Below are 21900 nucleotides of genomic sequence, written 5' to 3' on the forward strand. Positions count from 1 at the left end.
AACTAAGGCTACTTTCACACTTACAGCAGAGTGATCCGGCAATCTGCATGCAAACTGATCAGTTATATATATATTTTTCACATTTTTACCGGTCTACGCATGCACAGACCGGAAGGACAGATCCGGCATTGCAGTATTTTTAATGCCAGATCCGGCACTAATACATTTCAATGCTGTGGTATTTCCTCTGTCCAAAACACCAGTGACTGAACTGAAGACATCCTGAACAGATTTCTCTCCATTCAGAATGCATGGGGATGAAACTGATCAGTTTTTTTCCGGTATTGAGCCCCTATGATGGAACTCAAAGCCGGAAAAGAAAAACGCTAGTGAGAAAGTACCCTATCTAATGTAAATAACTAAGGATCCAAATGACTCAGACAAAGCACAGAGCACAGCAATGACACTGCTATCTCCCAGAACTGCAAAAAAACAGCAGAAAATGGCTGCTGGGGAGTTTCCTATATAGTAAGGGGTAGGCAACAGGGGCGTAACTACCATAGCGGCAGACCATGCGACTGCTATGGGGCCCAGTCTTAGTTGGGATTTTCTACTGGAGGTGAAAACTTAGTCAGGACTCTACCCTCTGAAGCAGGCATCCTCAAACTGCAGCCCTCCAGCTGTCGTAAAACTACAACTCCCACAATGCCCTGCTGTAGGCTGTTCGGGCATGCTGGAAGTTGTAGTTTTGCAACAGCTGGAGGGCTTCAGTTTGAGGATGCCTGCTCTAAGGCTGGGTTCAGACCTGAGCGTTCGGGATGGAGCGCTCTTTATGCGCGATTGTATGCGCGTTTACAATCGCGGCTCCGGAGCGTTTCGCCTCAGCTTTGTCAGGAGGTTAGTGAAGTGTGGCCATAGACCCCTCTATATACCCCCCATGTAGCCTCGAGACAGACTAATTAAATATAGCAGCTGATGCTTACTTATCGAGCGTTCCTGCTTGATTATGCACGCGAAACGCGTGTCGGGGTGTTTTCAGCCTGTCCTAGTGCCTGCTGTTTCTGCCCTCCATCATGTCACACGGTATGTTATAATTTTCCACCAGATACCCACAGGCGAGCTTTGGTTTTAGCCTATATTAGATGGCTTGATGTATGGGGACCTGTTTACTGGAGCACTTTAGATAGACATCTACTTATTGTTGCTGCTATGTGTATTATTAAGGATCCAACATAGATATACTCGTCTAGTGGCTATACAGTGGAGTGATGATCAGATATTATTCTAGTGGTTAGTACCATATACCCCTTTTCTGTGAATCACCCCACTGCATAGCATACATACGACTGACACGTGTTCAATCTTTTTGGCGGGCTACAGAGACACTGGCCGGGGAACTACGGTATCCGGGTCCGCTGCTGATTTTTTCAAAACTTTTTTTGTGTCATCTTTCATATTTGTATAATCATGATCTATTAATGATGTAATAAAGTATATATTTTTGAGTACATTGGGCATTCTCTGGTTGTTTATATAGCAACATTTTTAGGTTTATACGGTTGGTTTTCAGTCTGCCCTACCTTATAGTATTATAGTGAGGCTTTTCTTCTTTGGTTCTATAAGAATCAAACTCAGCATGTTGATTAGTCTAAGGTTTTAATAAGACCTACCTACCATGATCTTTTCAGCCATTTGCAATTATCATTCAGGGACCCTAAAGGAAGCAGTGTCTGACCAAAGGTCACTGCACCAGCCTAGTCAACAAGTATTTAGTTTCTGCTGCGTTTGACGGTCAGTCCCATGTGTGAACGTCTGACCAGCTGGCAAGCAATTTATCTGAGCCCTTCTCGTTTTACTGTGAAAATCATAGACATTCACAGGATGTTAAGGGTATGGATTTTAGAAGTAGCATGTTGACTAAATAATGTATTTGTATGTCAACTATAAAGGGCTGGTAAGGCAAAAAATTACTTTTGAACAAGCTCATGCTAATGTACAAAAGTAAAAATAAAAACTCACATCACTGATCCCTCGCTGCTCCTGTTCAGTCGCTGCTCAGTCAAACACTGGCTGCAGTGGGGACCTGTATCAGCCAGTGACTGGCTAAACTATTTCCTGTACTTTGTGAGGGACCAAGAAGCAGAGAGCAGCTGGGGACTCTAGAAAGGCAGGGAATCAGTAACAGTGAGTAGGGTTTTTTATATTCATACACCATTGGGAGATGGTTTACAAGTATTTTTATTTGCTGGACAACTCATTTAAACTATTCAACCTTTCACATCTCCATAACACTAACATTGCAATGCCATATACTGTAAAGTCCAACTTTCAAGTTACCAATTTGTAAATCGACATTTTAGGCTACTTTCACACTAGCGTTCGATCGGATCCGATCATATTAATGCAGACGGAGGCTCCGTTCAGTATGGATCCATCTGCATTAATAACTTAGAAAAAATTCTAAGTGTGAAAGTAGCCTGAGCGGATCCGTTCAGACTTTCAATGTAAAGTCAATGGGGGACGGATCCGCTTGAAGATTGAGCCATATGGTGACATCTTCAAGCGGATCCGTCCCCATTGACTTCCATTATAAGTCTGGACGGATCCGCTCGCCTCCGCACGGCCAGGCGGACAGCTGAATGCTGCAAGCAGCGTTCAGCTGTCCGCCTGTCCGTGCGGAGGCGAGCGGAGCGGAGGCTGAACGCCGCCAGACTGATGCAGTCTGAGCAGTTCAGCTCCATTCAGACTGCATCAGGGCTGGACGGAGGCGTTCAGGTCCGCTCGTGAGCCCCTTCAAACGGAGCTCACGAACGGACCTATGAACGCTAGTGTGAAAGTAGCCTGAGCGGATCCGTTCAGACTTTCAATGTAAAGTCAATGGGGGACGGATCCGCTTGAAGATTGAGCCATATGGTGACATCTTCAAGCGGATCCGTTCCCATTGACTTACATTGTAAGTCTGAACGGATCCGCACGCCTCCGCACGGCCAGGCAGACAGCTGAACGCTGCAAGCAGCTGAACGCCGCCAGACTGATGCAGTCTGAGCGGATCCGCATCCATTCAGACTGCATCAGGGCTGGACGGAGGCGTTCGGGTCCGCTCGTGAGCTCCTTCAAACGGAGCTCACGAACGGACCTATGAACGCTAGTGTGAAAGTAGCCTTAAAGCCATTTCTGCTGGCATGCTGCATTAAAGCAAACGGAAAAAAAACAAAAACAAGAACAAAAAAAAAAAACAATCATTTTAATCACATAAAGGGTTGCCCATCAACAGCTTATAAAAATTCTATACACTGGTCAGTCCGATATCGATACATAAAGATTTACTTCCGTTACAATGTAAAGGACATTAAGGGCCAAGGCTTTTTTTTTCCAACGGAACATCTACAATTTAATTTGCTCTAACAGTAAACTTTATTTTAGGATTTGAAAAAAAACTGGTACAGTTTCAAGGTTTTCTGTCTGTACAAACAATGAAACAAAGCAAAGAAAAAAAAATAGCAAGATACGTTGTGATGAAAGGAAATACCAGATAAGCAGTAAAAGATAAGAGATTGGGTGCATAAGAATACATACCCATCTATGTCATGAAGGGATTTAAAAACTAAGGGGGTCATTTATTAGGACTGACGTGTTAGATGCCGGTCTTAACCCCTATAGCTGGCAGTGGATCCGTCAAACGAATGAAGAGGCGATAATACAACCGGCTGCATCCATTAGGAACGGATCCGTATACTTAGTGTTATTCTGTCCGTGATGGGGATGCAACCAAATGGAACGCATTCTGGTGCACTCCATTTCGTTCAGTTTTGTCCCCATTGACAGTGGTATACTGCGTACTGCTAAATAAATTATACTTTTGCTGTTATCCGTAAACAAAAAAAAACAAAACAAAAACATCAAATGTATTGGTGTATAGAGCTTAGTCTGTAGGTACTAGTACATTCTGTATGTAAAGACCATATGGGTTTTCCCCATCTCAAGATTTGTGGAATATTGCTAATATTTGCTACAAATCTTATTTAAGTGTAGGTCTCACCTCTGGGACCCGCTCCTATTTCCAGAACAGGGCCCCTGCAGCTGTGCAAGCATAACCACCGCCCATTCACTGCTATGGGAGTTCCAAAATAGCCGAGTGCTGGCTCAGCTGTTTCCAGTAGTCCCAAAGTGTTAAATTGAGTGGAGGCTAGTCCTTATGAGGCTTGCTCGCAATTCTGTGCCATGGGAATTTCAGAGAAACTATTTTTAAACGGATGACCTATCTTCAGAATACGTAATCAGTATCTGATAGGTTGGAGTCCGTGACATCACTGGTAGAAGGCCATGTCACTCCCTCTCAAACAGCTGATCAGCAGGAGTCCTGGGTGTCGGAGTGCACCTTTGAAAAAGAAGAGGGGCCAAACCATAACTCCACAGAGAAGGCCAGAAATTCCTTACAGCTTTGGAAAGAGCATGGGGCCTAGTTGAGAAATTGGATAACCCCTTTAAAATCGGCACATAAATCGACTCCTATGAAAATGTGTGGATCCTAACATTTAAGAAATGCATACACATGCATATACAAGGAGTGCAGAATTATTAGGCAAGTTGTATTTTTGAGGATTAATTTTATTATTGAACAACCACCATGTTCTCAATGAACCCAATTAATATCAAAGCTGAATATTTTTGGAAGTAGTTTTTAGTTTGTTTTTAGTTTTAGCTATTTTAGGGGGATATCTGTGTGTGCAGGTGACTATTACTGTGCATAATTATTAGGCAACTTAACAAAAAACAAATATATACCCATTTCAATTATTTATTTTTACCAGTGAAACCAATATAACATCTCAACATTCACAAATATACATTTCTGACATTCAAAAACAAAACAAAATCAGTGACCAATATAGCCACCTTTCTTTGCAAGGACACTCAAAAGCCTGCCATCCATGGATTCTGTCAGTGTTTTGATCTGTTCACCATCAACATTGCGTGCAGCAGCAACCACAGCCTCCCAGACACTGTTCAGAGAGGTGTACTGTTTTCCCTCCTTGTAAATCTCACATTTGATGATGGACCACAGGTTCTCAATGGGGTTCAGATCAGGTGAACAAGGAGGCCATGTCATTAGATTTTCTTCTTTTATACCCTTTCTTGCCAGCCACGCTGTGGAGTACTTGGACGCGTGTGATGGAGCATTGTCCTGCATGAAAATCATGTTTTTCTTGAAGGATGCAGACTTCTTCCTGTACCACTGCTTGAAGAAGGTGTCTTCCAGAAACTGGCAGTAGGACTGCGAGTTGAGCTTGACTCCATCCTCAACCCAAAAAGGCCCCACAAGCTCATCTTTGATGATACCAGCCCAAACCAGTACTCCACCTCCGCCTTGCTGGCGTCTGAGTCGGACTGGAGCTCTCTGCCCTTTACCAATCCAGCCCATCAAGACTCTCATTTCATCAGTCCATAAAACCTTAGAAAAAAAAAAAAAAAAAAATCAGTCTTGAGATATTTCTTGGCCCAGTCTTGACGTTTCAGCTTGTGTGTCTTGTTCAGTGGTGGTCGTCTTTCAGCCTTTCCTACCTTGGCCATGTCTCTGAGTATTGCACACCTTGTGCTTTTGGGCACTCCAGTGATGTTGCAGCTCTGAAATATGGCCAAACTGGTGGCAAGTGGCATCTTGGCAGCTGCACGCTTGACTTTTCTCAGTTCATGGGCAGTTATTTTGCGCCTTGGTTTTTCCACACGCTTCTTTCGACCCTGTTGACCATTTTGAATGAAACGCTTGATTGTTCGATGATCACGCTTCAGAAGCTTTGCAATTTTAAGAGTGCTGCATCCCTCTGCAAGATATCTCACTATTTTTGACTTTTCTGAGCCTGTCAAGTCCTTCTTTTGACCCATTTTGCCAAAGGAAAGGAAGTTGCCTAATAATTATGCACACCTGATATAGGGTGTTGATGTCATTAGACCACACCCCTTCTCATTACAGAGATGCACATCACCTAATATGCTTAATTGGTAGTAGGCTTTCGAGCCTATACAGCTTGGAGTAAGACAACATGCATAAAGAGGATGATGTGGTCAAAATACTCATTTGCCTAATAATTCTGCACTCCCTGTACAGCAACACATTAAAGACTTGTAAACACACAAACATTGGGGACAGTTTGATGCTAATGTCTGTAAAGCCCTGCGGAATATAGTAGCGCTATATAAGTGCAAAAAATAAATATTTCACAGAAATGGGTGGAGCTTAAAACATAGAAAAATAGCTCAATATGTAAGCACAGAATACATTTTTTGGGCATGGATACGACTGCTCTAAGGAACAGCAAGCTGTAGTTGCAGCCCAGCGTGAATTTCTTCAAACATTTCCCCATCCATTATTAATGCTGCGGGATTCCCATTCTGCTGCTAACTCTGCGCTCTTTCTATCTGCACCGCCGCTGATTGCAGATGTATTTCGGAACAGTATATTCTACTAGCCGCGGTGAGAAGGTACACTGACACATTCTCATTCCTACTGAAGAGTATGTATGACATGCTGTGTCCCTGGAGTCATCTTCAATAACAAGCTTTGCCAGGGGTCCTCTATCATACTGCAAATACATATAGCAAAAGAAAGGTTAAATCAGGATTTGCAAATTGGATCTTCACTCCTCCCTCCTGATGGCTCCCGTCTTTTTCCCCCTCGCATGGCTGCTCTCCTGTGCTATGATTCTCTGATGTGCAGTTACTCTTCCTTCACTCGCTACTTCTGAGTAAATCCAGTTACTGACCCCATTCAGCATTTAACTCACAATCTACCAGATAGCACTCAGGCACAGATGACCGATTAATCCCCACCAAAGTCAGACAGGATGATTATTTCCATCCTGGGGTCTACTGAGGGGTATGACATGCCATCAGGGCTTAGGTCACAATACATGTTTATCCTAACCCATCTGGTTCATGGACAGTGTGTAGGAAGGGCACACAGACAAAACAGTGGGATAACACATCGGCCCAATCAATTTCTTCTTCCTGGCAGAACATCTTCAGCTGAGAAATAGTCTTTGCTTGTCTTATATGCACAGAATGTTTGAGGACTTCCCAAGGTCTGGAAAGTGAGGGCCCACTTACACAGGCCAATACAAAGGGCCATGATTTGTTCCCAATCACTGCCCACTGGTGGGAGCTGCATTTACAAGACACAATCAGACCCTCAGGATGAACAATTGCTAATACATCTCAATACAGATACATTGTCTGCCGAGGGCACATCCGTGCCGACAAATGATATTATGTGCCACATAATTGACCAGCTCACCCGACAGACGACTTTTGCTTATTTTTAGAGTGATCGATAGATCATTTACACACGGCAATTATTGGAAACGTGAGTACAGTAGCAAAGAACCAGCACACTCAAGTTTCCAGTAGGCAAGTATAAACTTGTTTATTTAATAAATTGGTATGGAATAACTCGTTTCGGGAGCCAAACAGGTCCCTTTATCAGATTCAAAACCAATATAAAGATACACGAATATTGGCTAAAACTGTTTTACTAACAACTTCTTGCATTTTTAATCAAGGAATTTTGTTATATTTTAAAAGGTTTCGTTTTTATATATGGTATATTAAAAGGTATTTTCACCATGTTATCTACATAGTGTGACACAGTGAGAGGTTTGGTCAGGGGGAAAAAAAATTGTATTTTCCTCCCAGCATGTGCTGCTGGGCCGATTTACAGCCAGGTGAGGTCAAATACCGTACTTTAAGTGCCGGTCCGGGTTTTGGCAGCACCTGGCTGTCCTTAAATAGGCAGCTGGGCGCAGAAGCCATGTCTCTGTGTTGGGATCTGGAAGCCTTGTGTCTGGATGGAGGCTTGCTACCTGTTTGGCATGAAAACAGGTTGGCGCTGCTATGCTCAAGGACTCTGAGGCAGTTTTGCCACATGGTGTGAATTACCACCAACAATGCAAGGTGACTTTCTTGATTATGACTGCTTGTTTTGTCACTTGCCTAAAGTGTGACTAAAACACTGAACTGTTTGATCCAAAGAACTTATTGTTGCCTCCATACTGCGTACGCTAATCCTGTCTACCAGAGTGAAACCCCCCAATTGGTGGAGGATGCGGGCATAAGCAGTAAGGCTGGCGTGAACGCCGATATTTTTGGTTTCTGCATTTTTCAGGAATGGTTGTATGTCGTACATTAAACCAGCTGTATTACAACCAGTGCCCCACGACAAAATGGAGGCGGTTGTGAACGCCCTCATGGAGGCTAATCTGGAGCAGCAGGAAACTAACCAGTTGCTGCTACAACATGTGATGGCTTTGCAGACAGCAGGAGCAACCAGAGCGTCCACAATGCCCGAAAAGCAGTCAGTACCGCGATTCCTAAGATGACCCCCCGCAGACGACATCGAAACCTACCTAGCAATGTACGAGAAAGTGCCCATCAGGGAAAAGCTACCCCGTAACCAGTGGGCTGAGGTCGACGCGCCATTCCTGGCATCCAATTCCCAGCAGGTGTATTTCAACTTGCTAGACGATCAAGCGGCCGACTACCGGAAAGTCAAGGGTGAGATTCTGCAAGACTGGGGGTGAATGTGTTGGTCCGGGCCAGGCGGCTGCATCAGTGGGGGTTCAACCCGGCTGAGCCTGCAAGTATTATAAAACTTACTTCACCTCTTGCATAAATGGCTACAGCCTGAGGTGCTTAGTCCCACTGCTATTGTAGATTATCTGTTAGCAGATATGTTCTGGAGGGCTTTGCCATACCCTCTCCAGCACTGGATTGGCCAGGTGTCTCCTGGCAAAGCCCTTGAGATGGTTGACCTGGTGGAACACTATGAAGCTACCAGGAATCTAAAGGAGGGTTCTGTCCAAAGCAAACCCTGGAAATCTCCACCCAGGGCCAGAGATTCGAGCCCATAAAACCCACTCAGGATGTACCCATGGCAGACCTGGCTCCGATAGTCTGCTGGCGGTGTCAGGAGCCTGGCCATGTAAGGGCCGACTGTCCCCCATCGGGTTTAGCCCATGGACACCAACTATGGCTACCGTCAGTCGCTATACGCCAGGAACCGGCACTCAAACAATCGGAATACACGTGGGATTGTTTTAAACTTATAAAACTTTTATTAAATAATATACTCTTTGTGCACTTCTTAAATAAAATATAAAAACATAAAAATAATGTACTGATGCACGCATTCAATTCGAGGCTTTCAATAATCAAAGAGGAGTTGCTACTGTGCTGCCCTGTAGGTTCGCTATACCATATGTCGCTGCATCCGTATCACACTTGTTTAGTGGGACTGATGAATCGCAGTCATCTATGGCAGAGCGACCTATTTGTAGGGCTATTTGTGTGGCTCCTTACAAGTTGACAGTTTGAAGCAGATGGCTGTGTGAGTAGTCACTGCAGCAGGTATACAATATAGCCTTCAAGTAACAATTCGCACTATATAATGCACCAGTCCTCTGATATGGTTCTCTCAAGGTTCTGAGTGTATCACCTAAGTAAAGTTGGCAGTCCGGTGAAATTCTTAAAGTCCCACCTGTGTTAGTGTTATCACAGAGGTATGGCGTAGCTCCACTTATATTTCTATCAATTATGTGTTTTAGAGCGCGCTCCCTGCTGCCTGGAAAAGTCCTCCTCTCCCCAGTGCCATTTTACATATTTATACAGCACAGAATTAGGGGTGTGTCTTCTTGAACCTATGCACCAACTGTGACAATTCAGAGTGAGCCATCTGCTTATTACCCACTGCTATACGCCAGGAGGCTGTGTGCAACAGGTACCCCAGAGTCTCTAGATCACTTGTGCCAGGTTAAGTGGGAAACCCTCCAGCGGAGGCTCTGCTGGTCTCAGGGAGTCTGGTGAACCTAGTAAGGGCTACCCTGGTGCGGTCCGCTGGGTATACTGGCCGGGGTGATGTGCATCCACGGAGACTTAAAAGACTACCTCACTGCGCTGGGGTGTCTAACCACGGTGGCCGGTAGATGGAACCAGGAGGTGGCTGATGCCACAAATATACATTAGGAACTCATAATAGGGAGAGACTTCCCGGGCTTCCTGGCACTGTGGCCTGCTATGAGAGTGACTGACACCCATGAGACAGGGGTAAGCCTAGCAGTAGAGTGGGCTGGCTCAGGTGGGAGACCAGAACCTTGGGAACCCGAGACCGAAGGGCCAGCGTTAGAGGTGACCGCCACTTCGGTGGGAGAGGGGGAGACAACCAAGCTAAGTGTGATGGTGGGAGACGTGGAGGACTTGCCGTCGGGTCCTGAATTGGTACATGTAATAAAAATTTAGTATAGCCACTGAGTTATTCAGTTAAATATCTGTATAGCGCCACCTGCAGTTTTTTCTTCTTATTTCTTTGACCTGCTCACTGAGAAGGCCGCACATGCTTAGTTTCATCCTTCAACTGCCTCCTGAGCTGTGATATGGATAGCATGGACACGCCCCCCTCAGCTGTGATAGAGAGAACATGGACACGCCCGCTTAGCTACAGCAGAAAAGACACTCCCCTTGAGCTGCCAGCTTTATATAAACCTAACAGAGCAATGAACATGGAGATCTCTGGATCCATGTGAGGTACAAGGCTGGTTCTAGCTTTGTTAGAAAGTGATTGTCATGTAGTATATAATATCTCATTTTAATTTTTTACATTATTCATGGGATAACCCCTTTTAAAGGGACATGGTCAGGCCTTCTGAGCATAACTAGATCTTTATATGCCCTCCTAGGTCTTGCAATAAGTTTCCAATTCATATAAGTTTTATTCCTGGGCGCATTGTAAAATGTGAAAAATAATCTTTATAATCACCTGTCAATCAACTGTCCTTTATGCCCAAGGGGAGTTCTTTGCGCCGCATTTGTGCCCAGCCGCGCCCCAACTGCCGGATCCTTAGACACGCCCATCTCATTAGAATTCACTTCGGAGATCCCGCGCATGCCCAATACGAAGTTACGGTAACCATGTCATTCAGTATCTTTGCAGTGCTCTTAGCAGCTTTTTCAGAATTGACTACAGGCACTGAAAGATGGGTTTACAGCTTCAAGGGTATAAATCTAAAGTTATACGACTGAGAAATAAACCAATCATGATGGCTACAAGATCCCACAGGAACACAGCAACGTATCTATATAGGAGCTTGTTGCAGCATGTACATCGCCTCTGCAGTTTTCTTTAAATACTAAGCCACACCTCTACCTCCGCCCAGTGACAAGCTATACCCATCCAGTACCCTTAGAGACCCCACACAATTGTTATTCCCCTTACTGCCCTTTAACAGTAGTTTTGCCCTCTTTGTGCCCCCACACAGTAGTTATGCTCTTAGTACCCCCTTACAGTAAGCGTCCCGTTAGTGGCCCCATAGTTATGCCCCCTTAGTGCTCTCACACAGTAATTATACTCTTTGTGCCTCCATCACAGTAAGAATGCCCCCTCATAGTAATAATGCCCTATTAGTGTTCCCACAATTATGCTTCTTGAGTTAGTGCCCCCACACAGTAGAATGTCCCCTTAGTGCCCCCACACAGCAGTGCTGCCCTCCCACAATGATGTTGCCCCCTAGTGACAATGATCCCCAGCTTGTGTGCTGTCCTACTCAGCCCAGCAGGTGCAATGACATCACTGCACCGCGCCTGCTGCTGGGGAGTGCACACGCCAGGGAATACGTCCTTCCTTAATGAGCTAAATGACTTCTACGCTAGTTTTGACAAGGACAACAAAGAAAAGTCTGCCAAAACCGTACCCTCCGACTGCCATACCCTCACTCTCACCATCACAGATGTCCATAACGCACTGAGCAGCATCAACACTTGCAAGGCTGCTGGCCCTGATAGCATTCCTGGACATGTGCTGAGCAGCTTGCAGGGGTTTTTACTGACATATTCAACCCGTCGCTTGCCCAGGCAGTAGTACCAGCGTGCTTCAAGATCACCTCCATTGTGCCAGTGCCGAAACACTCATCACCAACGTGCCTGAATGACTATCGCCCTGAAGCACTCACGCCTATAGGTATGAAGTGCTTGCAGCGACTGGTCATGGCACACCTCAAGTTATGAAAACCAACCAAAAGGAATGGGTCAATTGAGTACAAAAACACTTATACTGAGGTAATAAAAAAACAACATGATTTTATTTGAGAATCACAACAAGACATAATTGACACAAGTCCCAAAACACATTTAACACAGGTCACAATACATAAAGGTATTAAAAACCAAGAGGACCGATGGTGGACTGCTGGTATATATTTATAAAGTGCAAAAAAATTTGATTGGTCACTAGTAGAGAGGTATATTACACCAAACCACTATGGCTTCAAAATACATAGCACAATAAAATCCATATGCATATTTATACAACAGATACCAAGGCTGACTGAGGCAATAGGGCAACAAAAATGTAATAAGCACATAGAAAATACTGACCAACCAACCTAGTATACCACACACTAACACCACCGATCCACTCCCCAACGCACGTTTCGCATTTAGCTTTTTCAAGGGGTGCTGGCTGGTGTAGTGAGGATGGTCTCTTAAAATAGGTGGAGTAGCTATACCGTGTTTGCTGATAAGGGAATTAATGTAAACCTGCCAATATTATTGGCTGGCCTGTCGTCCATCCATTTCAACTCACCTCGATAATATCAAGTGGTGAATGCTCATTATATGGTGCCCGACACTTTGCCATGGATGCTGAGCTCGCAGCCACGCCCAGCCGGTCCGGAGGAGGAGAGTCACGCAATTACTGCGCGACGATCGTCATCCAGGAGCGGCGGGCGGGGCCCGAGTCCGGCACATGCGCAGACCGTCAGAAGCGCCGCAACCACCATATTAGGTGAGGGCAATCTGGATTGGCGATTACTATCAGTGTGGACAATGGGATTATTTTACCAAGTCTCAACCCCAATACAATTAGGGTATAGATCACCATCCCATACATATATAGCACCACAATTAGGCAAGTTTTAAATGCAAATTCAGATGTGTAAATGCACCACCCACGAAGCAAAAAGAAAGACACGAAAGGACAGACAACAAGGCGGGAAGAAAAATACGAAAAGTGGAGAGGAACATAAAACAGGAATAGCCACATATTATCTATCCTGCTTAGAGGGCAATGATATTTTAGAAGAGACACACCAATGTGATATGTGTGCATAATGCAAATACACTACATGCACAACATGTAATACCAAATTAGGATGACAATTGTCTATGTGGTGATACACAATAGTATAATTTGTGTAAACTACTACATCAATTAATAACTAAAGCAAGTTATGTTTGCACCCCACACTGGAGCCTCACCAATTTGCCTATTGAAGCAAGAGGAGCACAGAGGATGCGGTATCCACAGTACTTTACTGTGTACACTCACACCTGGACAACAAGAATACTTCTGCAAGAATGCTGTTTGTTGACTTCAGCTCAGCATTCAATACAGTCATTCCTTCCAAGTTGATCACTAAACTTGTGGATCTTGGAATCAGTAACTATCTGTAACTAGATAATGGACTTTCTGACCAACAGACCCCAGCAAGCTAGATCAGGAAATAACTGCTCCACCACCATCATACTCAAGACTGGTACTCCACAGGGCTGTGTGCTGAGCCTGTTCCTCTCCTCCCTTTTCACCTATGACTGCAGGCCTAGGTATGGATCCAACTCAATCATCAAGTTTGCAGATTACACCACAGTGATTAGTCTCAGTGACAACGATGAGTGACTACAGGGAGGAGGTAAAGCACCTAGCTGTGTGGTGCACTGACTATAACCTGCTCCTGAATACTAGCAAAACAAAAGCTCATTGTCTACTTCAGGAAGGAGAAGACACCCATGACCCCATCCACATAAATGGCACGGCTGTTCAATGGGTCTCCAGTTTCAAGTTCCTGGGGACCCACATCTGAGAATCTGTCCTGGTCAACCAACATCTCCAGCCTGGTGAAGAAGGCACACCAGCGCCTCTTTTTCTTGAGGACACTTAAGAAAAACCACCTGTCTGCTGACATACTGGGTAACTTCTACCGCTGTAGGATAGAGAGCATCCTGACCTACTGTGTTACAGTTTGGTATGGGAATTTCTCTGTGGCTGACCGTAAGGCACTGCAGCGGGTGGTGAAAACCACCCAACGCATCACAAGGACTCCACTTCCTGCCATTGAGGATGTTCACAAGAAGAGATGTCTACGCCGGGCATGCATCATTCTTAGGGACCCCTCTCATCCTGCCAATAAACTCTTCCAGCTCCTCCCCTCCAGAAGGCGCTACAGGACCCTCCAGACTAAAACCAGCAGGTTTAGGAACAGCTTTGTCCCACAGCTGTCACTCTACTGAACTCAGTCCCCCGCTGAATCTTTCCATCCACCCTCATTTAACCCCCTACACTCCTCCTCTCCATCCCTCCCATGACCATGACTGTCATTTATTCTCAATATTCACTTTATGTCCACATTGGTTGCTGCTATACTTTGGGAGACCGTTATAGCATAAGTCTGTTATATACGTATACATTAGCACATCTGCATATATGTATACATCAGTACATCTGTATATTTGTCCATAGTACATCTGTATATTTGCCCTCTATAGCAATATAAACACCTGTATACTTAACTATTCCTACCGTCTACACTACCATTATCTGTATATAACCCGTTTATTGCACTTGCTGCTCTTTGCACTGATTAGGCTACTTTCACACTCTCGTTTGGTGCGAGTCTGTCATGTATCTGCACAGACGGATCCGTTCAGATAATACAACCGTCTGCATCTGTTCAGAACGGATCCGTTTGTATTATCTTTAACATGTTCAAGACGGATCAGTCTTGAACACCATTGAAAGTCAATGGAAGACGGATCCGTTTTCTATTGTGCCAGATTGTGTCATAGAAAACGGATCCGTCCCCATTGACTTACATTGTGTGCCAGGACAGATCCATTTGGCTAAGTTTTGTCAGACGGACACCAAAACGCCTCTAAAGCAGAACGGAGCCAAACTGATGCATTCTGAGCGGATCCTTATCCATTCAGAATGCATTAGGGCAAAACTGATCCGTTTTGGACCGCTTGTAAGAGTCCTGAGCGGATCCCACAAACAGAAAGCCAAAACGCCAGTGTGAAAGTAGCCTTAGATGCAAACTGTATTTCGTTACTCAGCATTTATACATGTGTAATGACAATAACGTTGAATCAAATCAGTAGGCAGCAGACAACTCCCTGCTTCACGATTGCATTCAACGATATCTGCATCCTCAGGACTACTACTGTATTCATCATTTATTTTTAATTGACACATTTTGGGTGTTTTATGAATATAATATGGTTGCTTCTGTCGTGCATACATTGTATATGCCAATACTATTATAGTTTACACAAAACTGTTTGATAAATCTGGAACTTAGGTCCGCCAACGCAAGATACTTTTACCATACATCTGTTTAAGATGTGAATAACTTTTTTTTTTCCCCAAGATACTTGTAACTGCACATGCATTTAAATTGTGTGGATATACATGCAATTTAATACAAGAAGGTAGACATGCCAAAAACTCACATTTTTTGGGCTGATGGGGCATGTGCAGTGTCCAGTTCATTTTGTTCATGACCAAACGTCAGGATACACATGCACCATGCTGGGAGATGGTTCCACCTGTTCTATTTGGGTCTGGAGCAGAATGATGTCAGAGCCTCTTTAAGAGTATGGTCACACGGTCAGGTTTTTAGGTGCAGTTTTGGAAGCAAGAATCAGGAGTGGATCTTAAAAGGAGAGAAAGTATAAAGGATTCGACTTCTCTTTTTAAGTCACTCCTGGTTTTGACCATGTGGCCAGTGATCTCTCCAGCTGTTGCAAAGCTGCAACTGCCGTCATGCAATGATAGCTGCAGATTGTCAGGGAATGAAGGGAGTTGTAGTTTTGCAACAGATGGAGAGCCATAGGTTAGGACTTATGGCTGTACAGGTATAATTTGTATTCATGTTCTGCAAATAAGCCTTGAAACCATATAAACAGACAACACTTTAGGGGATATCACCTCTTATGGAGATGTTTTTCCGGTGATACGCGTGGAAAAGTCCTCCTCACATGGTACCATAGGATCATAATACAGCAGACATTGCTTTTTATTCCAGGTTATCCATGTTGGTATTGCATCATTTGTCACTTAGGCTTCGTTCACATCAGCGTTCAGCCTGTCCATTTTCCTACTCAGTCATGGGGGCAGGAAAAACGGAAAGGATGGATTCGGCACATAACCGAGCCGAACGGAGCCTACGGACCCCATAGACTAATTCAGAAGATTATTTTGGAGCGGAGATAAAAGTAGTGCATGCAGGATTTTTATCTCCGCTTCAAAAATCTTCCTCTGGGCGGGAACCTAACGGACCCCATTATAGTCTATGGGGTCCATAGGCTCAGTTCGGAGATGAAGGCTGAAAATCAGAAAGGGGGTGATTTATACTTAATCTTTTGATGCTTTTTTAAACTTTTTTTAAACTTTTAATTTAATAATTATTTTCCCCCTTGGAGGGCTAGAACCTGGAATCTTTTAATCCCTTGTCCTATTCACCCTAGTAGATCTCTATCAGGGTGAATAGGACTTCACACTCTCCCTGCTGCCCTGTGCATAGTACACACAGCAGCAGGGAGCTTACCATGGAAGGCTTCAGTAGCGTCCTGGCTGCCATGGTAACCGATCGGAGCCCTAGGATTACACTGCTGGGACTCCGATCGCAACTGCCACCAATGAGGAGGAGGGGACCCTGTGGCCACTGCCACAAATTATTTTAATACTGGGGGGTGCACTGTTCCACCAATGATTTTAATATTGGGGGTTTAGGGCGCACTGCACCAATGATTTTAATACTGGGGAGGGGGGGGCGCACTGCACAAATGATCATATAATTAACATTTAATACAGGAGACGGGTGCGGCTGATCGCAGCTCCCCGCCAGCACCCGCCTCTGGGATTTGTATTAAACATTTACTTTCATTGATGGCGCAGTACGTCCACCCCTCTCCCCTCATTGGTGGCAGCGGCACAGGGGGAGGGAGATAGTGCTTCCTTCTCCCCTGTGCTGCTGAGGAGAACACAGAGCACGCTGAGAGCAGCACGCTCCTTGTTCTCCGATACTAGACTGCGCAATAGCGAAGCCTAGTATTGAAAAGAGGCAAATCCTGGTATTGAGGTCGATACCAGGCAAAAGCATTGAAAATTCTGAACTGCTTGTCGGATCACTCTGCTGCAAGAATAACAGTTTTTCCTCATTTAGTTTGGAGGTCTTAACAGGGTTGTCCCATTTTTCAAACCAGCCCCTGGATCTAAATACTTTTGCATGTAATTCAAAATGTTGTATAGACACCGAGTTATTCAATACAATGTATCTGTATAGCACCACCTGCTGTTTGTTCTTTTCCTTATTTCTCCACCCGCCTTGCTGAGGTGGATGCAAATGCTCAGTTCTATCCTTCAACTGCCACCAGCCAGATGTACTGTTAGAAGCTGTCAATGGGAAGGGACACACCCCTGAGATGTGACAAGGAGAGCTGCAGCATAAAGGACACACCCCTTTAGCTGCCAGTCGAAAATAAATTTAGCGAACAATGAATGGTGAGATCTCTGGATCCATGTGAGGTAGAGGGCTGGTTCTAGCTTTGTTAGAAAGAGATTGTCATGTACTATATGATGTCCGATTTTACTTATGCAAACAGTTTCAGAACAGCCCTTTGCTTTTTCAACCTGGCAAAGCATTGATACACAACAAAATCTATCAAAAAATGATGCGTTTGGTGAGAAACATGACTGGGCTGCACTGAAGACCTTTGACGAGAAATAGAACGACGTTTCCAGCTTCCAACATCAGCCAGTTCTTACTGATGTTATACCATGCAGCCATGATGTGTTAAAATTGTCAATGCTCTTTATGCATTAGACAGAAAAAAAAAAAAAAAAAGCAAAGACATGTTACAATACAGGTCATATCCATGTCTTTTATGCAACTAAACTCCCAGACTCTCCTTTCAGCTACACTTATTCCTCTTGCTTATATAGCACCAACATATTCCACAGCACATTACAGACATCATCACTCCCCATACTTAGTGGGGCTCAATCTGAATTCCCTATCAGTATGCCATACAAACACGGGGAGAACATGAAAAGTCTATGCAGTTGTTATCCTTAAAGTGTAACTGTCATCCTTTTCTTTATTTTTGTAATGTATAGGGGCAGTGATACTGACCATTTTTGTAATATACTTTAGTGAAATCATACATTTCTATTAGAAAATTAGCTCTAAAGTGGCCCATTTTGAGTCTTAGCAACGCTCCTCTGTCTTCTGTTTACATAACAGTCAGTGCTAGCAGGTCTCCAAAGTTATGTAAAAAGACAGAGGAGCGTAGCTAAGGCTCAAAATGGGCCACTTTAGAGCCAATTTTATAATAGAACGGTTCAATTTAAGTTATTAAAGTATATTACAAAAAATGGTATGTGTTACTACCTCTACGTATTACAAAAAATAAAAATAAAATTATGAATGACAGTTACACTTTAAAAGGGGTTATCCCATGATTAATGTAAAAAGAGAAAATCAGATACTATATAATACATAACAATCTCTTTCTAACAAAGTTAGAACCAGCCCTGTACCTCACATGGATCCATAGATACATTCTATTGAATAACTCAGTGGCTATGCAAAATGTTTTATTACATGCAATGACAAAAAAAAATTTGATCCAGGTGCTGGTTTGAAAACTAGAATTTTTTTGTGGGACTACCCCTTTAAGTCGGCAGCTACTTGATAATTTAAAAGAACATATTGCCTCAAAGTACTAGATAAGTAAAATATATATAGTTGCTTTGACATAAACTTCTTCCTACATTCCAAAACTTGTGGTGCGGATAGTGATACAACTGAACATATGATCTGCTCTCTGTCACAATGCACAAGCCAAGCTACACTGATTACCTACAAGCTGTTAATGTCATGCCATCCAAGAATGTTCAGCGTGTTTGTGAAAATACGCAACCATACTTCTAGACTGACTGTATCAGAGAATAATCTGCATATGGCTTGTACACCGTGTTCTCGATCCGATAGTCCAAAAAATAAAAACAAACACGATTCCTGATATTTGAGGAGACGTCATCCAATATAACATTCTGGAATGTATTAGAATAGAACTAAGGTTATGAATATGGGGATATTCTCCTCAAGCTATGGAAAAAGCTAAAAGAGAGGAGAGTAAATCTGGTGCTCAAGGAGGGGGCGTGGCCGGAAGTTGATATGAGCGGACGCATGTAGAGGAGCTCCGGACCCAATTGCCCTAACTTCTGCATTATCCTGATAATTTACCGCCACAAACATTACCTCTAGAACCGGTCTGGTCGGGAAAAACCCCCAACCCGAATATGGCCCGAAATAGAGCGCAATCTGCAGCGGACCGGCTCCGAGAGTTTGCCCGCGTGGAAGACCAAGATGGCGCGGGCTCTCGATCGTTGTCTGTAGAGAGGACGAGGGAGGAGCCTATGTCTGGAGAGGCGGAACACTCGGCTGCCGAGCCTTCTCTCAAGCAGGTTACTTAACAGTTATTGCAAGCGATATCTGTTGCACGTCCATGGTGGGCAAATTGGAGGTGAAGGTGGATATTGGCCTGCTCCGCCATGACATGCAGGCCATCCGGGAACGCGTTAAAGAGACAGAGACCAGGATCTCTGACGTGGAAGACCGCCTGCAGCCACTTCCCGCAAAGATTCAGGAATTGGAGCAGAAAGTCAATTTTTGGCAACAGAAGTGTGACAACTAGGAGAACCGTACATGGCACAATAACTTGCAGATAATCGGTATGCCTGAAAAAGCAGAGGGCAATGATCCGTGTGCGTTTGTCACTACCTGGCTCCGGGATTCCTTTCCAGATGCGGCATTCTCGGTGGCATTCATCATTGAACGAGCGCATCGCATTCCCGCCAAACCCCTTCCACCGGGGGCTCCTCCGAGACCCTTGCTTGCGAGGCTGCTGAACTCTATTGACAGAGATCATGTGCTACGGATGGCACGCACCAAACAGGAGTTAAAGTTAGAAAATAGCACTATTATGATTTTTCCGGACTTTTCATCCGAATTGCAGAAACGCAGAGCCATGTTTAGCGTGGTGAAACGGAGGATACGGGAGAAGAATTTGCCATATTCTATGGTGTATCCAGCCCGTCTGAGAGTAGTGGATGGTGATGCGAGCCGGTTTAATAATCCTGAGGCGGCCACTAACTGGCTGGCTGGCAGGGGAAGAAACGCAAGAGCCCCAAGATAACAGTGTGCATATTTCCCCCCCCTTTTTTGTGTCATTGTTTGCGCGAGGAGACGGGACCCCAGGGGCTGGACGTTGGGGCCAACGGTAACATCTGGACTGACTAAGTATACGATCAGTTGAACGTTCAGGAGTTTGATTAATGCCTGTCTGCTTTGATTCTTTGGTGTGCCAGACCACATCAGCTCATGGTCTGCCATAAGTGTTCAAATGTGATGGGTAGATAATAATCTGGGTAGGAGGTCGTCACACATGTTGGGAGGTATTGAGTGGCTCATATGTTGCCCAGTTCACTAAAGAGAGTCCTCGTTGGCCCAGATGTTCATGTTCGGTCCCGGGGTCCCATCAGAAGTTGGGGATTAGGTCCCTGGTTGTGTTAAGAATCACTTCTATACAAGTTGTAAGATTTATGGTGCTACTGGTTAATTACCATAAGCACACCCAGTTTACCTGAAGTGCCACCTAACAGACAAGGTTTATTGTTTTCTTTTCTTTGTGCGACAAGTGTGTTGCGAATGGTTCAAGGTTACACCATGCAGGCACTTGTAGTATGTGTCAGGCTGTACCTGTCGGTTCAAATGTTATGTATTCTGTGCTGTATCAGTCATACTGCAAAGTGGTGGGGAGAAGTGGAGGTGTCTGAGGCCTTTTATATCAGATCAACATATCAGAAATACGTGTAATGTCATGGAACGTCAGGGGATTGGGTGCTGCTAGGAAGCGAGCCATGGTGTTTTCTGCAGTCAGGAGATTCAACCCACATATCCTCTGCTTGTAGGAAACACATGAGATTTTATTCACACCAACTGGATTGATACATTATATAAATCTAAAGATGTGCCAATTTATCAGTGCCTCAGGCTGGATAATACATTGGATACTGGTTGGCTTCCTTTGCGCCAGAATTCTGTGGCCAAACTTTGGCACCACATGGTACACCTTAAGCTATGTCTCCTTTCTTGTTAAACCACACTCCCTTGGCAGGTGAAACAGTATTTTTTTTAGTTACTTGCATCATAACTTTGTGTAACAAGACTTGAGCTGAAAAAGCTCCCAATTTTGGTCCAAAATTACAGAGTTCAGGCACAGTAACAATAGTAAAAGTCCTGTCCAGATGCTGGACCAAGTGTCCTACGTGCCTACTGTATGTGGTCTCTAATCAGCCTTAGCTTATAAATGGACATTCCTGAATGAAAGATGTATTCTTAAGGCTGTGTTCACATGCACGTTGACATTTCTGTTGGGCTACATGCACACGAACGTTGTTTGCTTCCGTGTCTCTTCCTTTTTTTTGCGGATAGGATCCGGACCCATTAATTTCAATGGATCCACACAAAAAAAAAAAAAAAAAAAAAAAAAAAAAAAAAAAAAAAAAAAAGGATGCCATACGGAATTTCATCCTTTTTTGCAGATCCGCAATTTGCGGACCGCAAAACACATACGGTCGCGTGCATGTAGCCTTATTCTGCTCCATTATAGGAACAGAACAATAAAAATGCATCAGATCGGTCACAAATTTTGCCCAACAGACCCGAGTGACTACATCAGGGTCTGCTGGATTTCCAACCGGACAAAGTAGAGCAGCATGTTAAACTACATTTTGACTGGCTATTTTGACTCCTCGTGGAGTCTCCTAAGCACATGTGAACACAGCCGTATAGTGCA

The 21900-nt window shown here is 44.3% G+C and overlaps 1 protein-coding gene across 6 annotated transcripts in view; it reads right to left on the reverse strand.

The window, feature by feature from the left end:
• HOMER3 (homer scaffold protein 3) overlaps positions 1-21900 on the reverse strand; it is a 154488-nt gene that overhangs the window by 74242 nt on the left and 58346 nt on the right. The window contains exon 1 of one of the 6 annotated variants that reach the window (XM_044270492.1): positions 1960-2020. The exons of the other annotated variants lie outside the window; for them this stretch is intronic. The gene's annotated coding sequence lies outside the window, so the exon portion shown is untranslated. Of the gene's footprint in view, positions 1-1959; positions 2021-21900 lie in introns of those variants that run through there. 6 annotated transcript variants of the gene reach the window in all.

This window comes from Bufo gargarizans, chromosome 1 (assembly GCF_014858855.1).
Source record: "Bufo gargarizans isolate SCDJY-AF-19 chromosome 1, ASM1485885v1, whole genome shotgun sequence".
NCBI classification, from domain to species: Eukaryota; Metazoa; Chordata; class Amphibia; order Anura; family Bufonidae; genus Bufo; species Bufo gargarizans.